General features: G+C 33.7%; 1 protein-coding gene across 1 annotated transcript in view; it reads right to left on the bottom strand.

Annotated features, from left to right (window-relative positions):
• Window positions 1-13,839, bottom strand: part of LOC140450897 (sodium-independent sulfate anion transporter-like) — a 109,345-nt gene that overhangs the window by 30,097 nt on the left and 65,409 nt on the right. The gene's annotated exons all lie outside the window — the stretch shown is intronic.

Genomic DNA, 13,839 nt, shown 5'->3' with positions numbered 1-13,839 from the left:
GGAAGCTGATCATTGGAGCTTGCACATATGCAAGTAAGAAAGCTTATGCGGCTGTAGTATTTTTAAGAGCGGTTCGGAATGATGTTGTCTCAATTTTCCTTGTAGCAACTAAGAGTCGTGTGGCCCCTTTAAAGAAGATTTCTATACCCAGATTGGAACTGTTGGCAGCCACTATTGGTTTTGGACTTTATCAGTCAGTAAAAAGACAATTTTCTCAATATGTTGAGTCTTATTTTTGGAGTGATTCTACTACTGTTCTTTCTTGGATTCACCGTAAGGATGACTGGTCTGTTTTTGTTTTTAATAGAGTTCAAGAGATTAGAAGTTTAGTCAATCCTGAGTGTTGGAAATATGTACCTGATTCTCTCAATCCTGCAAATCTTCCATCAAGAGGCTGTGGTGTTCGGCAATTGTTCGACTCTCGATGGTGGGAGGGCCCGGAATGGTTGTACAGAAAAAGAAAATGATTGATTCCAACAAAAATTAGGTTGATGATGAAGAAGTCTGTACCGAGAAAAAGAAAAATGCCAGTTCATCACTTTTGAATATGACAATGACGATTGGCATCTTCATTACTTTTCTCAGTACATAAAACTTTTAAGAATAATAGCTTGGGCGCTACAATTTTGTTATAATATAAGAAATTCACACGAAAAACGTACAGATGAATTGGTCGCTGAGGAAATCGATAAAGCCGAAATATTTGTATTGAAGCTAGTGCAGAACGAAGCGTTCGGTTCAGATACGAAACGAATTTCCTCACTAAACACGTTTGTCGATGAATTTGGACTTATACGTTTAAAAACTCGCGTTACTGAGAGACTTGACACGGAAGATTTTCGTCTGCCTATCTTACTTCCGGGTGAACATTTTATAGTGCGTAAATTAATTTTAAGCCAACACAAAAGCTCTTGTCACGTAGGCATACAAGGACTACTTAGTTTGCTTCGTGAAAAATATGGACTTTAGGGGATAGACGGATTGTGCGGTTCATTTTAAAAGAATGTGGTGTGTGCAAGAGACAAGAAGGGAAATCATTCGAAGTACAAACGCCTCCATTGCCGGCTGATAGAGTTCGATATAGTACAGCTTTTGAAATTTCCGAAGTGGACTTAACGGGACCTCTTTACTTGAAATCGGGTGAGAAAGCATGGATTTGCTTATTCACTTGTGCCGTTTATCGTACAGTTCATCTGGAACTCGTAACCTCGTTGTCAACAAATGCCTTTATTCAAGCCTTCCGTAGCTTTGTTGCAAGGCGAGGACGACCGAGAATAGTTTACAGTGACAATGGAACAAATTTTACGGGATGCGAGAATGCGCTTTAGCAATTGGACTGGAATACTATCGCGGAATATAGTTCTACACAACGTATTAAGTGGCGTTTCAACCCCCGTACAGCTGCTAGGTGGGGTGGATTTTGGGAGCGATTAGTAGGTATCGTGAAAGAACTTTTGCGAAAAGTTTTAGGTCGAGCGTCTCTCAATTATGAAGACTTATTGACATTGTGTGATTGTGAGAGTATAGTCAACTCGCGTCTGTTAACGTATCTTTCGCACGATCCTACTGAGTTAATCGCGTTAACCTCAAGTATGTTTTCAAAGGAACAAGTCAGTAACGAGTTGCCGGAATGTGATTTGCTAGAGCAGAATTCTCTCACACGCAAAATACGGCGTTTACAAGAGTTGAGAAATTATTTGTAAAAAAGATTGCGTGCTGAATATCTGGCTCAACTTAAAGCAGGAACGAAGAAGCCGAAGGTATCTAAATTGTCTATCGGGGATGTCGTTTTAGTCGGCAATGACAACATCAAGCGTCTTCAGTGGCCTTTAGGAAAAGTTATCGAACTTATACCTTGTAGGGATGACCAGGTAAGATTGGTTCGTCTTACGACTATACAAGGGCAACTTCTGAGACCATTACAAACGCTTTACTCGGTAAAGGTCGTCGATATAGTTACTACTGGCGAGAATGTCCAAGGTGATACTCTACCCTGTGACAGTCAGACGGTTTCAGAGAGGTTATCTCAAGAGAACGTTGGTCGAATCCAGTTTGAGGAATAACCAAGTGAAAAAAGTGCGAGAGTGATAAAAAGCAGAGCACCCGACTTAAATGAAAGATATACGCGTTGTGGCCGGATGGTGAAAACTCCTTTAAGATTGAAGTGATATTTTCATGACATTTTCGTAACTCTCTTAATTTTTTTAAGAAATTATGTCAAATTTCTCAAGGTGGGAGAATGTCGAGTAAATACTTAACGCGTATTGTCTCTCGGGCTGAGGGCTAGTGAAGGCAATTAAAATTTAATAACTTTTTCGTCTGAGAATGTAGAAGTATCGAATATCATATTATAAGAATATAATACAATTGCATAGTTAGAGTTAGTTGAGTCGAATTTGTACCACCGAAGAAAACTGAATTAAATAAAACTTTTAAAGTCACATTTGTGTATTTTAAATCAAAAGTAATTATTTGTAATAGAAATTTAATTTTGTATTTTTTTGAACCAGGAGTCTCATGCGAAAAGTAATCGTAGGACATTCCTAACGTAATAGTTTACATATTTACTAATACTGGTCAGTTCAGAAGAAGATCAGTCATGGATTAAAACTGGCCGTAGAAGTGCCAAAAAGCACCGCTCATGACCAGAAAAAATCTGGGTCCGAAGATAACGCAACTCTCACTGGGAAAGTATATTTGGTCAAGTACATGAAAAAGTATATATTAACGGACATGCATTACTAGGTCTACGTTAGTGCGAAAAATAAACAGGAATCAGCACAGCCTCCTATCAGGCAAACAGTTTCATGGATACAATATTTAAGGAGACGGGGGATCTAATTAATCAATTGGGATTTGGTAGAATTAAACCGACATTTGTTCAACAAATTAGGACGGCGATCTTGCTACGATTTAGAACGTACTAAGTCTTGTAATTACTTCCAAGTTGAAGGACCACCCAGTGGCGTGGGAAATAAGAACACAAGCAGTTTAAACAATACGTAGTTTAATAATTGAATATCACTACAACTAAGTTATTATTAAGCCAAAGTTTTAGCGCAAGTTATTTTATTGAAACCGCTAATCACTGTCCACCTTACACTAGCGACACACTATACAAGCACCGATACAGATTAAAATGTTACTAATAATTATCACTTCAACTAAGGATGTTTTCTTCAATATTAATATGCTTGATTAAGAATGAGCATTTAGATTTTAAGTATAAGCTATGTAACAATAATTAGGTATACTGTAACTAACTACACTCAATACGTGAGAGTCTAAACTTTTAAACCAGAAATTCCTCGAATTTGATCGAATACGAAACTAACACTAACTAATATGCTAGAGTTAAACCTGTAACCGCGACCAGCTAAGCTGGGATACAATTTAATACTAAGTACTTAAAATTCTGATTTTCAATACCTGACTATTGCCAAGGGGTTTCGGGGAACGACTTCGATATTTCTATACCGAGGTAGGTAAAACCCACTTTTTCAATTCTTTCTAACAGGGAATTTTAAGGAATTGGTCAGAGAAAGTTAATGTAATTACTATTTAAATGGAAATAAACCACAATTAAAGGTTAAAGTACGTTTATTGACGTTTCAATTTCCACTTCGGAAATCGTTCTCAAAATACAAACATTAGTAAATTAAACAAATTTTGTTATTTTTCCACGAAGTGGAAATTGAAACGTCAATAAACGTACTTTAACCTTTAATTGCGGCTTATTCCCATTTAAATAGTAATTACTTTAAAATGCCACAAGAAAATAGCTTCAGAACAATATTGAGAAAGTTAATTTGTGGGTAAAAATATCTTTTCAATACATTAACGGCTTACATGAGAATTTGCTGGAGAATTTACCTCGGTAGATTTTAAGACGTGTAAGTTAAATGCTACCAGTGGCGTAGCAATACTTGGATACATTTCATACATAAATTTATCCATGCATTTAAAGATACTTCACTCAATTTTTCGGACTTCCTTCTATTTAAGGCTAGGACAACAAAATGATATTTTAGTCTGTTGTACCACTTTCATAACAAATAAGTCTTTTGGGGGATTAACTGAACTGAACTAAAATCGTCTTATGAAATCGATCCACGTATAAAAACCACCGTAAATCTAGTTTGGTGTAATTTATTTGTTGGGAAAGATCAAGTTTTGTATTATATCTTTTACCGATCACCAAATTCGCAACCAATATTTAAGGATCAATAAACTTTCAGAAAAATTAAAAATAAAATTTTTAAAATAATACACTTTTTGCATAAAAGGGTCGGTCTTTTAACTTCCAGATAAATATTGTCCTGCTATCTGAAGCATAGACATTTATTCATAGAATAAAATTTGCCCGTTTTTTCATGTTAAACACACTACCAATATTTAATTAATTGTCAAAGAAATCACTCTTACGTTTTAATATCTCTTTTAATTATACAATTTGTGGTGTCAAAAATCAATTAAATTATGTAAAGAAAAATTTAATAACAAATAAAAAAATAATACATGTATATTAATGATTCTTCTGAGGTTTCTACATGGCGCTAAAATATTATATAAGGTTAGCTTAAACATCTTCAACTTCAGAAAGTTCAATAATGTCTTTATTCAGTAATTTATCTTCAAAATTGGCTTCATGTTGAGATGTCGCTATTTTATAGTAGGTTTGCTGTAAATTAGATTACAATTGAATCTTTTCAACTTTACAGCCACTTCCATTGTATAAAATAGTACCCAAACCTTCCCTTTCATACATAAAAAGTTTTGTTACGTATCTGGTTTTATTATGGAATTCATTATAGACATTTTCTTATGAAAATTCTGGATTGTTTAGTGGACTCCTTAAAAATGGCTTCACTGTATAGTCAGAATCTCCAAGTTTTAACCCATTTCTATTATCTGCATGTAAACTTCTTATCTAAAATACAGAATTATTTATACCTACCTGGTAGGTATCTACAAAAACATATCCAAAAAGTATCACGAAATTATTGTCAGAATTTAAAATCAATATTCTATCATAGGTACTACGTCCAAATTTTTCATTTTAAAATCCTATACTGCTATGATTTAATGAATAGCTCCAATATCTCGTGGAAAACGTTAATTAATTCATATTTTCAAATCAAATCAAAATTATGAAAACATTGAGTGCCTAAACTAAGTGAAGAAAAAGTGGTAAAATACCCAATTTTATAATTTTTTATTAACAATTATATACATTATATTCTCAAAATATAGATCACTGTCGGTTTACTTATTCTAAACCTCTTAAAAAAGTCTTTTATCAGTACAAAAATTAAAATGGTGGATTCTGCCTCAAAGATTATATTCTCGCACTAAGTTTATAAATATTACACATCACTCTCTTCGATTCTTCTATCTTCGATTCTTCTTCACTAAATCTTCTAATACCGGATTCAGGTCTCTGACCCACAATAAACAATAATATTTAGATTATATTTGTGATTTCGCAATAACCTACAACATAACAAAAACTACAATAAACATAAATTACCGTTCAGATAACTTCTTATTTGGTACTTAAGTTGGCAAATATTTTACATTTCACTTTCAGCTTTCTTTCCTAGGTGGCGCTAGGGTTTTAAATCTAAACTAACATAAAGCTGTAAATTATTTTGTTTATTAAATTTTATCCTAAAATTAAGGCAACCAATATTTTTGTCAATTTTGCGAAAAAATTAATTGTATTATTAATTATATTATTGCAATTAATATTATTAACAGTATTAATTAGCCGTATCGTTTCAAGAACAAAATATGATTGACTTAGTAAATTGACATGTAAGTTTATGGTTCAGATTCCTTTTCTCCTGGTTTCCCACCGGACAAACAGTGTGAGTTGTCATCCTAGTCTTTTATAAAGATATATATATATATATATATATATATATATATATATATATATACGTCATATACTATACATCACTTCGTTAATGTCAGTGTCCCGTTTTACGTTTTGAATCTTGACAAAGGCAAGGGTTTCCTGCTAAAACGTTGATTTCTATGGAAAATAAAATCTAGTTCCACATGTAATATAATTTATTGAACCTAAACCCAAGAAAAATTTATTTTATATTATATATATATATATACATATATATAATTACCAAACCAATATATATATATATATATATATATAATATATATATATATATATATATATATATAATATATATATATACATAATATATATATATATATATATATATATATATATATATATATATATATATATATATATATATATGGTCCGGTAATTCTCGTCTCACAGTGTTAGTCGCCATATTCCTCCTAAATGGCTAGAACGATTTTTATATTTTATATGTGTATTCGAATGCCTGAGAATAATAGGTAAGGGTGGGATAGCAAACATTTTTTTAAAGTTTAAACAAGTTTATTTTAGTTAGTTTTATTTTTTTGTTAATACATACAGTCCTTAATTTTTATCTCTCTATTACTAATCCCTATGTTTTAATAACGATATTAGTGTCACAGAGGTAGTTGCCATACTCCTCCAAAATCGCTACATCGAGTTTTATGAAATTTTATATGTGTACTCGGTAGGTCTTAGAATTGGTCGTAATCTATTTTTCATACCCCCATGGGGTAAGAATGGTTCACCCCAAACATTTTTTTTTATTTTTTGGCCAAAACTTTTTATTTTTTTCTATGACCAATCCCTATTTTTAACGGCCATATTAGTATTACATAGTTAGTTGCCATACTTCTCCCAAATGGTTTTTATGAAATAAAAAATACATAGAGACCTTAATTTTCACCCTTCTATAATCAATTTCTATTTTTTAATGAAATTTTGTAGTCATATTCAGTAGGTCTAAGAATAGTTCGTAATATATTTTTCATACCGTGATAAGGGTGGTCGACCTCAAACATTTTTTTATTTGTTGGGTAACATTTTTTATTTTGATTTTTTATGATATGGCATTAAATAATACATACCACCCTTAATTTTTACCCTTCTATCACCAACCCCTGTTTTCTAATAGCCATAATAGTGTCACCTAGTTAGTTGCCATACTCCTTCGAAACGGCTTGACCGAATTTTATATGTATATTCGGTTGATCATACTACTCTTAATTTCTTTCAGAAAAGTTGTTTTCGTTCAAATTAGTTGACACACATATAAATCAGGATTACGTATTCAACTATTCTATGCAATGCAATTCTATTGGCTATGCAATGGAACGAGACTGACTCTGAAAAAGCTAATAATATCATTGAGGCAATAATTATCAAAGAAAAATACAAAGGAGGGGATATCTTGATCCCACGTATACCAAGAACTCCAACGAATGTATACTTTTTCCAATGTAAGTTTGCCAATCGTCGGCTTTTGAGATTCTTTGATGCCAATGCCGACCATTGGCGTGGAAATTAAGAAAAGGGATCAGTTCATCAAACGCATATTTCAAGAAAAATCATATAATTTTTATTAATTTTTACATAATTATATTCAGGAAAATTTCTCAACTTTTGACCAGGAATTGTTTAAACAATTTTTTAAACAAATTCAAAATATCACCTTTTGTGCTCCAAAAAATATTTTTTAGGTTTTTGGGTGACTCTAAATAAGATCTATGTCATTTTTCTCAAAAGTTAATAGTTTTGGAGATATAGGCGATTTAAAATCCGAAAAATGCGATACCTAATATGCATTTTCGAGGCTTGTAACATTTTTTTAATTAATATATTAAATTAATTTTAATTCCTTTTAACCATGTGGATGATACGCTGATTATCGTGTTTACGATCAGAAATTTTTGTTGAAATATGACTGAAGAATCTACCTAAGTATTTATTTAATGACGCCGGTCTGGCGAATCCTTAGTTAATCCTTTTCCGGGACCTTTGTCATAAATTCGGTAATTGTCGTCGAACGCCCATTATAATGTTTTTCGGGAAAAACCTAATCTAGGAGATTTGATGTTTCATCACGTTTGTAGGTAGAAGTATACCGTTATGTTCAATGTTAATTAGAACTTTTTACCTTCTCAGAAATACATACAGCTGGCCTATCATTTTTGGGGGGAAGATACCCTCACCTTTTCTTGGGTAGCTTGGTAAAATTTTAGAGGAACCAAGTTACTTATCGGTGGGCATCCGTCGAGTTAAGACGCTTAGTTCACAATATCGTATCTGCTACCTTACCGTCTCTGTGCATTTTCTTTATAAGTGTGTATACACTTGCTTATTAGAGTTTTTTTTATCTTACACTATATTAGTTTAAGTATAGTTGTAAAGCACCTTCAAGGGTAAATAAATTTAGTGTTTAATACCAGTACAGTATTAACTTCAGTGACTTAAAGCAGCAGCCGCCAGGAACCACTGTAAGCTGACATAATTTTCATATCTCCACCTATCTGGGCAAGTAACATGGTATAGCATCATATCATCTCCCATTATCTGGACGTATCGAACGATCATACATGTCTTCAAATGTAATTGAGAGTAGCTACTGAATTTTGCAGTCAATTAAAGAACATTCTATATTTTTTTTTGTTATGAACCAAATAATCGACTTAACCAAGTGCGGTTTGGTTAAATTTTTATGATTTCACGTCAGTAAACTTTTTTGTATTTTTTTAAATTTAAATTTTATTAATTTTTGTTATCTTTTGTGTTTGTTATAATTTGTATTCAATTTTATTTGCAATAATATCTCGAGATTCGCCAAAACTTTATTTGTGCATGCTTGTGTTATACTTATATCTTTGTAAAGATATTTTCTAATTATATTTCTGCCTATTTTTATATGTATACCACCATTTTATAGTTGTTGGTGTATCTTTATTACTTGTGTTGCATTCAGCAGCGTCGTAATTGTGTTGTTGTTTAATATATTGTTATTGTTTCATGTATGTATTTTATTTGTCGACTCCAAACAAAGTTCCCTGATATATTTGCTTTTTACCTTTAAATATAACTATACCTTTGACCAGTAGAAAGATCAGGCTTATTAAGTTTCGTAGGTAAGTAAGTGTAATACCTTATATATTTATTTTTTGTTTATGTAGAGTGTTAACCAAATTTATTTAATAATTAACTGTGATATCTTTTCTTGGGTTTGGTCTCAGAACCTAAACATCTTTCCTTATCTCTTTTCTTTTCTAAGGTTTCTTAATTTTCTCCTTAAACCCCAAAAAATTAAGTGGCGCCCTGTTCCCTATCTTATCTTATCTTTGGTAATTTTACCCATCTATCTTTTTGTTTATTTCTGTGTCTTTTCCAATAGCTCTTATCGTATATTTACTTATTTCGTCCGTTGGACCCATTCCTGGTATCAAAAGCTAGTTTCGAACCCACGACTCGCTCTCCACCAACCATCTGGCTGCCGTCCGCAGTGTCTCCATTGGTGACCTTTCTAGCACCATCCAAAAAAGGTTTCCGAGGTTACACATATTTTTATGCCGCCCAAAGCGTGGGGCTTATATACTTTTGTTTCTTTTCCTTGTCCGTTGCCTTTGCTTGTCTTTCACATTTATATAACGCCAAGCTACGAGAACCCCGATCAGCTTCCGTGTTCTATTTCTATTTATTTCTTCTTCTATTTGCTTTATCTCTATCTCAGTATTCCTTATTTTCTTCTTTCGTTCCGTCTGGTAAACACACTACAAAAGTTCTCCAGATTTATGTATAAATTTTATAATTAAACCTGATCTTTCTTTGGTATATTTGACTATTTTTATATTTTTTTATTACCTGTAGACTTAAATTAAAAAATGAATAATTTTGAAGTCAATTTTCTTACTTCAGTTAAAATCAGAGGAACTGTTACGAGTAGAGAAATAAAAGAAAGGAGGAAAATCCTCAAGAGATTGTTAGTTAGGGACAACAGCAATCAATTATCTTTAAATACCTTAGATTATGATAACGAAAAGACTGCTATTAAAAATTCTATCGATAAGATTTCAAAGTTAGTTGAAGAGTTTAAAGGTTCTTCAACAGATTCTTGTTTTCGCCAAGTCAAATCACGACTTATTCATTTGTTAGGTAGAATAGATCGTCTCCCTATTCCCGAGCCCGATTCTGAGGAATCTATTTCTTTTCGAAATGAATCTAATGCTACCTGTTGGTTATTGGAGCAAGAGATGAATGATAAAGTCATTCCTTTAGCTTCTAGTTCTTCTTCTTTCGGGTATGTCTCTTCTGCTGCTCCGCAGATAATACATGTTTCGACTCCCGATTCAAATATATCCCAATATTCCATATTTAAATGGAATGTTAAATTTAATGGTGATCCCAAGACTGTGTTTGATTTTATTGAACGAGTTAATGAGTTATCTGAGTCCCGTAATGTCCCGAAAGATATTTTATTTAATTCGGCTATTGAATTTTTCTCTGGCGATGCTGCGGTGTGGTTTCGCAGTATTAAGTCCTCAATAAATTTTTGGGATGGACTTGTTGAAGTTCTTAAATCCACTTTTTTATCTCCCGATTTCGACGAAGATCTTTGGGATCAAATCAAAGGTCGCAAACAAAAACGTAGCGAGCCTATCGTAATTTTCGCCGCGCAAATGCTATCCCTTTTTAATCGTTTATCTCGCGAAGCATCCGAATCCACAAAGTTAAGGATTATTCGTAAAAATATCTTACCTGAGTATATTCCTCATGTCATTTTAAAAGACTTTAATACCGTGAGTGAACTAACTCAAATTGTTAAGAAGTTGAAAGATGCTAACCCTTCATTGTCGGCCAAGTTCTTCCAAAATTCTAAAATCTCTGTTGTCGAGACTGATACTCCTCAGTCGAAGCGTCATTCTCACAACAATGCCTCAAATGCCATATCTTCTCCATCTACCTCTAATCACGTATCTAATTCATCTAATTCGAATGATAAAAACACTTCGAAAGTAGCTACCTGTTGGAATTGTCAAAAAACAGGTCATATCTATCCCGTCTGTAAAAAGGAACGACAGCACAAGTTCTGTTACAAGTGTGGTAATCCTAACGTGACTGTCCATACCTGTAAAAAATGCCGCATGCCTTCAAAAAACTAAGTCGTCGAGTTTGTTCGGTCGGTGCAATCTCGTTACCTTTCCGTCCTAATAAATCCGACGTTAGAATTCAAAATAAATGGAAACAGTGGTTAAAGACCGTCAAATATTTTTATCGTAATAGTGTTACGAAAATTGCCGCCCCGGTGCTAATTAATAAAATTAGCGATTCTAGGCCGCATATTTCTGTCTCAATTTTCTCGAGAACTTTTACAGTCCTTCTAGATACTGGTTGTTCTATAACTATTGTTGGCGCAAAAGGCATTAAATTCCTTGAATCCAACAACTTATCTGTTGATCCATCTCAACATCAAAATGTTTCATTAGCTGACGGCTCTAATCGCGCTGTTACCGGTGTAGTCAATCTCCCTATCTTAGCTAACGATGTTTGTCATGTCATCAAAGCACTAATCGTACCTACGTTACCTTATACCTTTATCCTCGGTAGCAATTTCGTTAAGACTTTCTCTCTTATAATAGATTTTTCTAAAAATACTTGGCTTACCGGCGATAATGATCCACAAACTTTTACCGATATCGATAATGAGCTCGATGAAATATCTTTATGTACTATCGATCATTTAAACCCCACTCAAAGATATTTCGCGACTTGAACTATCGAATCTTTCTCCCAAGTTAGCAATATAAATGGATTAAGCCACACGGATAAAATCCAAATGAATATTGATACTGGAGACGCTAAACCTTTCAAAAAACGCCCGTTTCCCATGTCTCCCTATATGTCCAAAATTCTCAACGAAGAATTGGACGAAATGCTTAGTTTAGGTGTTATTGAACCTTCTAATAGTCCGTGGTGTTCACCGGTGCTATTAGTCAAGAAAAATAACGGCGAGTACCGCTTTTGTTTCGATGGTAGAGCTCTCAATTAGGTAACTAAACGAGACTCTTACCCTTTGCCTAATATTGATAGGATCCTTTCGTTACTGAAAGGTACCAAATTTATAAGTTCCGTTGACTTGAGAAAAGCTTTCTGGCAAATACCTTTAGATCCCTCTTCGAGAGAAAAAACTGCTTTCAGTGTCATCGGTAGAGGTTCCTTTCAATTTACTGTCATGCCTTTTGGATTATGTAATTCGGCTCAAACTCAACAGAGATTAGTCGATGCAATTTTTGGTCCTAAATATGAACCGAACATATTTTGTTATCTTGACGACATCATCATTTGTTCCGATAATTTCGAAGAACATATTAAATTATTATCTGAGGTTAAAGATAAGTTAAAAGAGGCCAATTTAACTATCAATGTTGATAAGTGTGAATTTTTCAAGTCTGAATTAAAATTTCTGGGTTATATAGTAGGTGATAATCTTTTAAGGACTGATCCGGAAAAAGTCTCTGCCATGATTAATTATCCCCGTCCAAAAACTTTTACGGAAGTTAAAAGATTTGTTGGAATGTGCTCTTGGTACAGGCGATTTATAAATAATTTCTCGACTCTTGTCTCTCCTATAAATGACCTATTAAAAGGTAAAAAGAAGAAACAGTCGGTAGACTGGACTGATTCCGCTGAAAACTCCTTTATTTTAATTAAAGAGGCTCTTATCTCTGCCCCTGTTCTAACTCAACCTGACTTTCTAAAACCTTTTGTTACTCAATGTGACGCTAGCGATACTGGGTTAGGAGGTGTCTTAACACAAACCGTCGATGGCTCGGATGTAGTTATTGCTTATGCTAGTCGTACCTTATCTAGGGCTGAACGAAACTACTCTGCCACCGAGAGAGAATGTTTAGCCGTAATTTTCGCTATTGAAAAATTTCGTCCCTATATCGAAGGAGTCAAATTTCAGGTAATTACCGACCATCATTCCATGTTGTGGTTAAAAAACATTAGTAATCCTTCTGGCAAACTTGCGCGTTGGGCAATGCGTTTACGTCAGCATGATTTTGATCTTATCCATCGGAAAGGAACTTCTCATATCGTCCCAGATGCACTAAGTCGCATGTTTACGAATGAGTCTCTCTCCGAAAAACCACAACTTTCTTATCTGGAAGTCGACAAGGACCGAATTGATCCTTGGTTCGATGATTTTCGCTCTAAAATTTTATCAGAGCCCAATAAATATCCTCAGTGGAAAGTACAGGATGATTTTGTTTTTAAATTAATTCCTTCCGAATTACCTGTTTCCACTAATAATAAAGAGTGGAAAATTTTAGTACCGAAACCCCAAAGAAATGATATTATCACTTCTTGTCACGATCCCCCTACCTGTGCACATCTTGGCTATTTCAAAACTTTAAATCGTATTCAAGAGTTATATTATTGGCTTAAAATGCGGAAAGACGTACTTCGTTTTGTTAGGTCTTGTAAAATCTGTGGAGCTCAAAAGATGTCGACTTTGGCTCCCATGGGTTTAATGGGACGAGAAAAATCAGCTAGGTTCCCTTGGCAAATAATTGCCGTAGATCTTATTGGTCCGCTTCCTCGCTCAAAAACTTGTTGAAACTCAAAACTTGACACTTGTTACCGACTGGTTTTCGAAATTTACGTTGATTCATCCTTTGCGGAAAGCTACCACGCAAAATATCATTAATTTTCTTGAAAATGACGTTTTTCTTATGTTCGGAGTCCCTCAATTTCTTATATGTGATAACGCCCGAAATCTTAATAATTCTTCGTTAAAGAATTTATGTAGTAAGTATAAGGTCCAAAAAATATGGTTTAATGCTGTCTATTCGCCTCAGTGCAACTTTGTTGAACGTAGCAATAAAACCATAGGAACTGCTATCAGGTGTTATATTAAAGATCATTCCGATTGGGATAAAGAA

Source organism: Diabrotica undecimpunctata, chromosome 1 (assembly GCF_040954645.1).
Source record: "Diabrotica undecimpunctata isolate CICGRU chromosome 1, icDiaUnde3, whole genome shotgun sequence".
NCBI lineage: Eukaryota > Metazoa > Arthropoda > Insecta > Coleoptera > Chrysomelidae > Diabrotica > Diabrotica undecimpunctata.
The sequence above is the reverse complement of the archived record's forward strand: the minus strand, read 5'-3'. Positions and strand labels throughout refer to the sequence as shown.